Below are 9,650 nucleotides of genomic sequence, written 5' to 3' on the forward strand. Positions count from 1 at the left end.
ATCATGCCATAATGGAAACCAGAAAAAGGAACATGATAGTGTCTTACATTATTTGTCATTTATCTAATTATTGACCACAATGTAAAGCAGATAATGTAACATGGAGAAATCACTAACTAAACTTTTGAAATATACTTGTGAGGGAGAGGTTGTAGCAGAGTGCAAAGGCATATGCAAAAGTAGAGGTGAGTTTTCTTTTTGTGCAAATATCCATATATAAAGGTAGATACAAAGGTAGAGGTGTGCTCTTTTTTGGTGCAAAATTTGTGTATGATTTGTTAATAAATTCTTCTGATTTCAAATGCCACATTTCTCCTCCCATTTTATCTATTTAGGGTTGATGATTTTTAGTGTTTACGTAAGTTGTACTTTCCAGTGCATAAGAATAATATTGTTAGTCTCTAGTTAAGATTATTCATAAGATGTGATATTTGTTTCATGTTTTTCGAAACATTACTAGTGCATAAGAATAATAATATTGTTAGTCTCTAATTAAGATTATTTATAAGATGTGATATTTGTTTCATGTTTTTCAAAACATTTTGTGTACTTTCTAGTGCATAAGCATAATAATATTGTTAGTCTCTAATTAAGATTATTCATAAGATGTGATATTTGTTTCATGTTTTTCAAAACATTACTAGTACATAAGAATAATAATATTGTTAGTCTCTAATTAAGATTATTCAGAAGATGTGATATTTGTTTCATGTTTTTCAAAACATTGTGTGTATTTAATATTACTCATAATAGTTTTCTTGGCGTGCAGGCTGTCCTTGGTTGGCCATTGATACGTTTTAGCGTTTTTGATATGGTTGGCCATTGATACATTTTAGGGTTTCAGATAAGTGTGTTATGAAACCAGCTCAAGAAAAGATAGAAAAGAAAGATCAAAGCCTTAGAATTCAGCCTCTTCGAGGGGGCAACCTCCTTTACATTACATAAATGAACAATTCTTGGATGATACAAATGAAAAACCTCCTTTCTATATATAGGAGTCTAAGGGTCCCAATACAATCCAAGCCTACATAAAAATAATATTGTAGGGCACAACAATAACAATAGAGGGATTCTATGTGGCACAATAGTAACAATATGGGGGTAATAGGGGCACAACAATATAAATAAGGGGTATAACTACAATAGTAATGGGGTAATCACTAGTATTATAGGGACCCAACATGCCCCTCTCCTTCAAAAAAGTGTTGTCCTCAACGCTTGAGTAGTTCTGGATACTTCTGCATAAAATTCTCATCCTCCCATGTGGAATCTTCAGCGGATAAGTTCTTCCACTTGATAAGATACTCTGAAATTGATCGATTTCGTAGCTGTCGAGTTCTTGTTTCTGTGACTGCTTCCGGTTCCAATATAATTTTTCCTTCCTCGTCAAGTTCTGGCAATATTGTTTGAATTGGGAGCTTGTCACCTATAACCTTCTTTAAACATGAAACATGGAAAACTGGGTGCAATCGAGAAGCTGCAGGAAGCTCCAATTTGTATGCCATAGTACCAATCTTTTGCAACACCTTGTACGGACCATAATACTTTGGTGATAATTTATTATCCTTCTTAGCTTGCTTTAGGGACATTTGCTTATATGGTTGTAGCCGTAGGAATACCCAATCACCTACATCAAAACTTCTTTCACTGCGATGTTGATCTGCCTGTTGTTTCATTCTATTTTGTGCCAACACGAGGTTATCCTTTAAGAGTTGGAGGACTTGTTGTTGATGTTCGATGTGATGTTCCACTGCCTGAACCTTAGAATTTTCTCTTAAATATGATGTGATGGATGGTGGTTGATACCCATAAAGTGCCATAAATGGGGTCATTTTTGTTGCTGTATGGAAGGAAGTGTTATACCACCATTCAGCCAGAGGCAACCATTTGACCCATTGTGTCTGTTTATCAGATACAAAGCAACGAAGATATCCTTCCAAACATTTGTTTACTATCTCAGTTTTCCCATCAGATTGAGGATGATAAGATGAGCTATGAGCTAACTGAGTACCAAGACAAGAAAATAATTCTGTCCAAAAATTTCCAGTGAAAATGGGATCTCTGTCACTTACAATAATCTTTGGGTTTCCATGTAGCTTTTGAACTGTTTCCATAAATGCAGTAGAAACTGTACTGGCTTTAAATGGATGTGATAATGCACAAAAGTGTGCATACTTGGTAAGTCTGTCAACTACCACCATGATGACACTCTTTCCCTCAGACTTGGGTAAACCTGTGATAAAATCCATTGAAACCTCCTCCCAACGTTGGCTTGGAATGGATAAAGGTTGTAATAGACCCGGTGTCTTAATTGTTTCAACTTTATTTTGTTGGCAAACCAAACATTCCGCCACAAACTTTTGAATATCTGATTTAAGGCCATCCCAAAAAAATTCCTTCTTAACCCTGTGGTAAGTTTTTAAAAATCCTGAGTGCCCTCCTAAGGGAGAAGTGTGCAATTCCATAAGAATCTTTTGTTTTAGCTGGGAATTCTTACAGAGGTATAAGCGATCTTTGTACCATAACGAATCATTTTTCCAGCTAAATGTATCAGAAGTACTGGAATCTTGTTGTAGCTTTCGAATAAGTGCCCACACTTCTTCGTCATTCTTCCATTCCTCCCTTGCTTCGTTTATCCAATCTGGTTGGATAATAGAAATGGCACACAACAATGCTTCCACATCCTCATCCTTTCTTGAGAGTGCATCTGCCACCACATTTTGCTTCCCTTTTTTGTAGATGATTTCAAAGTCATAACCCAACATCTTTGTGACCCACTTTTGTTGCTCTTCAGAGGATAATCTTTGTTCTAAAAAGTATTTAAGGCTATCATGATCCGTTTTTACCTTGAAGTGTCTTCCCATTAGGTAGGGTCGCCATTTCTTAAGTGCATGGAGTATTGCCAACATTTCCTTCTCATAAATAGCTTTGCTTAAAAACTTTCCCTTGATTGGACGACTTTCAAAAGCAATGGGTCTTTCATCTTGCATTAGAACAACACCAATTCCATTTCCTGAAGCATCACATTCCACAATAAAGGTTTTTGTGAAGTCCGGTGTAGCTAAGACCGGTGCTTGGCACATTGCCTCTTTAAGATGTTCAAAGGCCTTTGTTGCTTCCGGAGTCCATGAAAATGAATCTTTCTTCAATAATGTTGTTAGAGGTGCTGCTATTCTCCCATAATTCTTAACAAACTTGCGATAATACCCTGTCAACCCAAGAAATCCTCGCAGATGCTTTATGGATGTGGGGATTTTCCATTCCTTAATGGCTTTAATTTTGCTAGGGTCTACCTTAACTCCTTCATGAGATACAATATGACCCAAATATTCCACCTCCTGGACTCCAAAGAAACATTTGGATCTTTTTGCATATAATTGTTTCTCCTCCAATAGTTGTAGCACCCTGTCAACATGTTCAACATGATCCTTCCAAGACTTGCTGTAGATTAGTATATCATCAAAAAATACTAACACAAATTTTCTAAGGAATGGTTTGAAAATTGAATTCATCAAACCTTGAAATGTTGAAGGTGCATTGGTAAGGCCAAAAGGCATGACCAAAAATTCATAATGACCCTCATGAGTTCTAAATGCCGTTTTTGGAATGTCTTCAATCTTCATTCTGATTTGATGATATCCCGAACGAAGATCCAACTTGGTGAAGTAAATTGATCCATGCAATTCATCCAGTAATTCATCAATAACAGGAATGGGGAACTTATCTTTAATAGTGAGCTTGTTGAGCTCCCTATAATCTGGACACATGCGCCATGATCCATCCTTCTTGTGCACCAATACTACTGGAGCTGAGAAAGAACTTTGACTCGGTTGAATTATACCAGCCTCTAGCATTTCTGCAACCATACGTTCAATTTCACTTTTTTGGACATAGGGATATCTGTACGGCCTGATGTTTGGAGGAACACTTCCTGGAATCAGATGAATAGCATGATCATGATCACGCATAGGTGGGAGACCCTTGGGAGTCTCAAATACCTTGGAATGATTGTCCAAGACTTTTTGGAGATCTGGAGAAATAGATGATTCCAATGTGGAAACATCTAGCGAACATAATTGTGCAATTACACCTCTTTGCTCCTTTTTTAGAAGCTTTGTCATACCATTAGAGCTGATTATCTTTCCTGGTTTCCCTGCAATACCCCTTAATTCAACTTCCTTTCCTTCTGCAGAAAATTTGATGAAAAGTTCTTGAAAATTAAAAGCTATTGTACCCAAGGATTGTAGCCATTGGACTCCTAGTACAACATCAGCACCTCCCATTGGAATGGAAAGCATTGGGCTAGTCAATACATATTCTCCCATGGATAGCTTGATATTATGGCACTTTCCAGAGCAATTTATTGTTCCTCCATTTGCAATCATCACTTGACACTCTGGTGCTGGATATAGGAAGCAATTCAATTCTTTTGCTACCCTACAATGAATAAAATTGTGGGTGCTTCCTGAATCAATCAACACTATTACCTTTTTCTTCTTGATTTGTCCTTCTATCTTGATGGTTTGAGGAGTGGTAATTCCCGCCAATGCATTACAAGATATGGTCGGATTTATTTGTTCTTCATCTAGGCTTTGTTCCTGGAATATATCCTCTTCTTTTGACCTTTCTTGCTCCTTTTCTTCTTCCTCTTCACAATCTATGTAGAATAATTTCTTCTCAGCACACTTATGACCTTTTGTGTATTTGCTATCACAATTGTAACAAAGCCCTTTTGCTCTTTTTTCTTCCAATTGTTGTGGTGTCAACCTTGTAGGTTGTGGAAGACTATGGGCAACACTTCCGTCTTTATAGTTGTGAATGGTATGCTTCCTAGTTGCCATAATTTTGCTTTCCATTTTTCTTGCTAACCTGAATGCCTTCTCTAATGAATCAGGTTCCCAAAGGCGCACATCATGTTGGATATTATCCTTTAAAGACCCTATGAACACATCAATCCTATGCTCCTCTGGAATATCTTTTACCCTTATGTTCAATTTTTGGAACTCCTCAATGTGCTCCATTATTGAACCCTTTTGTTTGAGACTTATCAATTGGCTAAAAAAAGTGTTGCTTTTTGTATCCTCATAATGTGCTATCAATTCTTCCGTAAAAATTGCCCAAGTGATAAATTGTTTACGAGAACAAAGCCATTGATACCATACAAACTGATTTGGTTCCAAATATAAAGTTGCCATACGTACCTTTTGTGTGTTTTGCACATTATTGAGATCGAAGAATTGCTCCATCTGTAATATCCATGTGGCGGGATCCTTGCCATCAAACTTCCTCATATCGATTTTTGGAACATGGTGAGTCTTCGATCCAACATTAGAGTCTATGGAATCATGATTAACATTTCTTTTGTTCTCATCATGAGTTTCCTTTACTACCTTTTCACCATTAGTAAGTATTTCTTGTAGAAAATTTGTCAAATCTGTCTTCAAATCTGCCATGTCTGTCTTCAAATCTGCCATGTTTGTCTTCAAATCTGTCTTCAAATCATCCATCTTAGCTTCCATGCCCTTCATCTTAGATTCCACGCCATTTATCTTAGCTTCTGTTAGCTTTTGTGAGCGTGACATATGTTGCACTTGTTCTTGTAATTTTGATATATCATGTAGCATTTCTTCCTCTTTTTCATGAGTCATGCTAGAGCTTTCAGGTTCCTTACTAGGTGTTTGCATTTTCTTTTCTCGGGGCATCAGTTACCGATAATAATGCTTTACTATGCCCTTTGAATTCCGTTAAACCAAGCTTACACAAAAATTAAAAAAAAACTACACACCTTTTTTCACTTTATAGAAGCCTGATATTGAATCTGATGTATCTCTGTAATTTCAGATCATCCAATTCTGAAGTTGCAACCTGTAGTAGCCTTCTGCGTCCTCTTTCCAATGCCACAAGTCTGAGCCCAATTGGATTCTCCAAGGAAGAGTTATGTGAAATCTCCCACAATGACTTGCTTTTAGACTGATTCAGTAGAGCGAACTTGTACGACGTGCCACGAGTCACTGTTTCAACCTTTGAATCTGAAACACACAGACAAGAAACTACAGTCCGTCCTCTTTCTGTACCCTTTTACGAAATTTCAATCCGATCCTCAGAGAGAGAGTTATGAAGATTTTCCCCAGGTCACCTGTTTTGAATGTAATTCAGGAGTCTGCAAAAAGGCCAACTTCCTCAGATCATATCGCCGAAAATATCACGCGAAAAGCTCTGAAATTCAGACCCAAGGTTCGGCGCCAATTCTTTTCAAATGGGTTTTTTTTTGCGACTTCTGAAACGTCACAGAAAAAAAGTTATAGCGAAAATGCCACGATGACCTGTTTGGAGCAGCGAAACCCTAGAATCCAAAGCTCTGATACCAAATGTTATGAAACCAGCTCAAGAAAAGATAGAAAAGAAAGATCAAAGCCTTAGAATTCAGCCTCTTCGAGGGGGCAACCTCCTTTACATTACATAAATGAACAATTCTTGGATGATACAAATGAAAATACCTCCTTTCTATATATAGGAGTCTAAGTGGTCCCAATACAATCCAAGCCTACATAACAATAATATTGTAGGGCACAACAATAACAATAGTGGGCTTCTATGTGGCACAATAGTAACAATATGGGGGTAATAGGGGCACAACAGTATAAATAAGGGGTATAACTACAATAGTAATGGGGTAATCACTAGTATTATAGGGACCCAACAAAGTGTCTGTATATATTATTTCTCTTTGCTTGTTTTCTTTTTGTAAGTTTTGTTGTTGGTTCCTATTCGGTGTAAAACCGATGTATGCTTTGCAATATAAATCTATGTTGCGATGGTATGTATGGATGGTCCCATATGTGTTTTTGTTTAAATTTTCTTCATCCTACAATATTAATCATTTGTTTAATTATTGATTATAATGCTATGTAGGTAAAGGAATGTGGAGGATCACTGATGAAGCTATTGAAATAACAGAGACATTGTAGTAGAGTGAAGAGGCAAAGGTGGAGGTCAGTTTTCTTTTGGTGTGAAATCCATGTATGATCTACTATTTAATCTTTCTTATTGCAAAGAGTATAGTTCTTCCCCCTTCTTACTTATTTAGGAATTATGATTTTTGGTGTTTGCTTAATATGTGCTTGTACTTTTTAGTGCATAAGATTATTCATAAGATTTTCATTCTGTATTTAAGATTTCTTATAAAATATTTGGAATTTTGTTGCATATTTCTCACAATATTTAATGTGTATTGAATAGTTCTCATAATATTTTCTAGTCTCTATTCAATACTTATTTATTATTTATTTTTTGATGTGCAGGGTGCCCTTGTTTGACCATGGATGCTTTTTGCAGTTGCAGTGCAAAGTCTACCTCTTATTTGTCTTTTTATGTTTTCTTTTTGTTATTTTTGTTGCATTTTTCTATGGTTGGTCATATGGTTTTTTTTGATGTTGTTATATCTTTGTATTTGTGAGCATGGCCATGCTAATTTGTGGTTTGATAAATTTTTTTTTTCCCTTGTGTCTTTTGTTATATTTTTCTTTTATTCACATTTTATTTTGGGTTCAATGCATGAGAAATTGAAGAAGACTTTAACAACCCATAGTGTGGGTTTAACATTGATGCATAGCTTACAAATGTATTGGGCAAAGGCGAAGGAGGTATGATTGGGGATTTACTTCTTTATGGGCAAAGATGAAGGAGGTATGTATGGGGAAGGTTTTGTTTGTTACTACATAATTATATGGTTTCATGCCCATATTTATTTAACTCATTTGTTGCTAAACATTTTATTGAAATTTAGATGCAATGTAGATTAAAAAAATTGAAGGACCACTAGTGAAACTAGTGAACATCTTTCTATGAGAGAGATAGAAGGCACCATAGCAAAGGTCGAAGCAAAGATAGAGGGTGGGATATCTTTTGGTGCAAGATTCATGTTTAAATTAGATGTGTTTATTTATATAATGAGCGCTATGCAAATGTAGTTTAGGCCTTAAGGTGGAGGAGCATTGATAAAGCTACTAAAATGTTTATGTGACATACTTGTAGATGTGTACGAAAGTGTAAAGGAAAAAAATGTGTTTTACTTGCAGAGGTGTAGGAAACTGTAAAGGAAAAAAATGTGTTCTCTTTTGGTTTTGACTTATATTTTCTGGTTTCAATACTATAGTTCTTCCTTCTCCTTGATTATGATTTTTGGTCATTACATAAGATGTGCTTTATCATATTATCATTCATAAGGCTTCCTATTTTTGTTTATGATTTCTCATAATATATTAAATTCTCTATTTTGATTTCTATTTGGGACATTGAGTGGGAAATTAGTGTAGGTCCTAACAACACATGATTTCACAGTGTAGTGGATGAAAGACGAGGTTGAGGTGATATGTGTGTTCAAAATTTGAGGTGTCTTACGTTATTTCTCATTTATTTAATTATTGACCACGATGTAAAGAAGACAATGTAACATGGAGAAATCAGTAACTAAACTTCTGAAATATACTTGTGAGGGAGAGGCTGTAGCAGAGCAGACAATGTAACATGGAGAAATCAATAACTAAACTTCTGAAATATACTTGTGAGGGAGAGGCTGTAGCAGACTGTAAAGGTAGAGGTGAGTTTTTTTGGGGTGCAAATATCCACATATGTTCGGCTATTTACATATATATGATTCTCCCTCCTTATCTAGCTAGGATCAATGATTTTTAGTGTTATTTAATATTTTTCAAAATGTTTTATTGAGTGCAATATGATGCATATAATCGAATGTGGAGGATCACTAACGAAACTACTAAAATATTGTTATGAGAGAGCGATTTTTGTAGAGTGCAAAGGCATATAAAGATGTAGAGGTGAGTTCCTTTTTGGTACAAAATTTGTTTATGATTTGTTAAGAAATATTTCTCATTTTAAATACAATAGTTCTCGCTATTTATCTATTTGGGGTTGATGATTTTACAATTTGCATAATTTTTACTTTTTAGTGCATAACATAATATAGTTGGTCTCTAATTAAGATTTTTCATAAAATGTTTTGATATTTGTTGTATTTCTTAGAACACTTTGTGTGTATTTAATATTACTTTGTTGGCCATCAATGCATTTTTGGGTTGCAAATTAGTGTCTCTATCTATTGTTTCTCTTGTTTTCCCTTTGTTAGTTTTGTTATTTTTTTTGCTATTATATGTATGGTCCCATATTTGTTTTGTTTAAATTTGAACAATCTTAAATTATTAATCATTTGTTTAATCATTGAATGCAATGCAATATAGGTAAAGGAATGTGGAGGATTCATGATGAAACTATTGAAATATTTTCAAGAGACAGACATTGTAGTAGAGTGTACACTGTAGAGGCAAAGCTTGAGGTCAATTTTCTTTTGATGCGAAATCCATATATGATTTGTTATGTAATCTCTTATATTGCAAATACTCTAGATCTCCTCCCTCCTTACTTATTTAATGCTTATGGTTTTTGTTGTTTGCATAAGATGTATTTTGTAGTGAATGTGATTACTCATAAGATTTTTTGTCTCCATTAAGATTTCTCATAAGATATTTTGATATGTATTTAATATTTCTCAGAATATTTTCTAATCTCTATTAATATTTGTTTATTTATTCATGTGCAGGGTGCCTTTGGTTGGCCATGGACATTTTTCGCAG

Source organism: Pinus tabuliformis, chromosome 7 (assembly GCF_031772625.1).
Source record: "Pinus tabuliformis cultivar Carrire ecotype Pingquan chromosome 7, CPIR1, whole genome shotgun sequence".
Lineage (NCBI taxonomy): Eukaryota > Viridiplantae > Streptophyta > Pinopsida > Pinales > Pinaceae > Pinus > Pinus tabuliformis.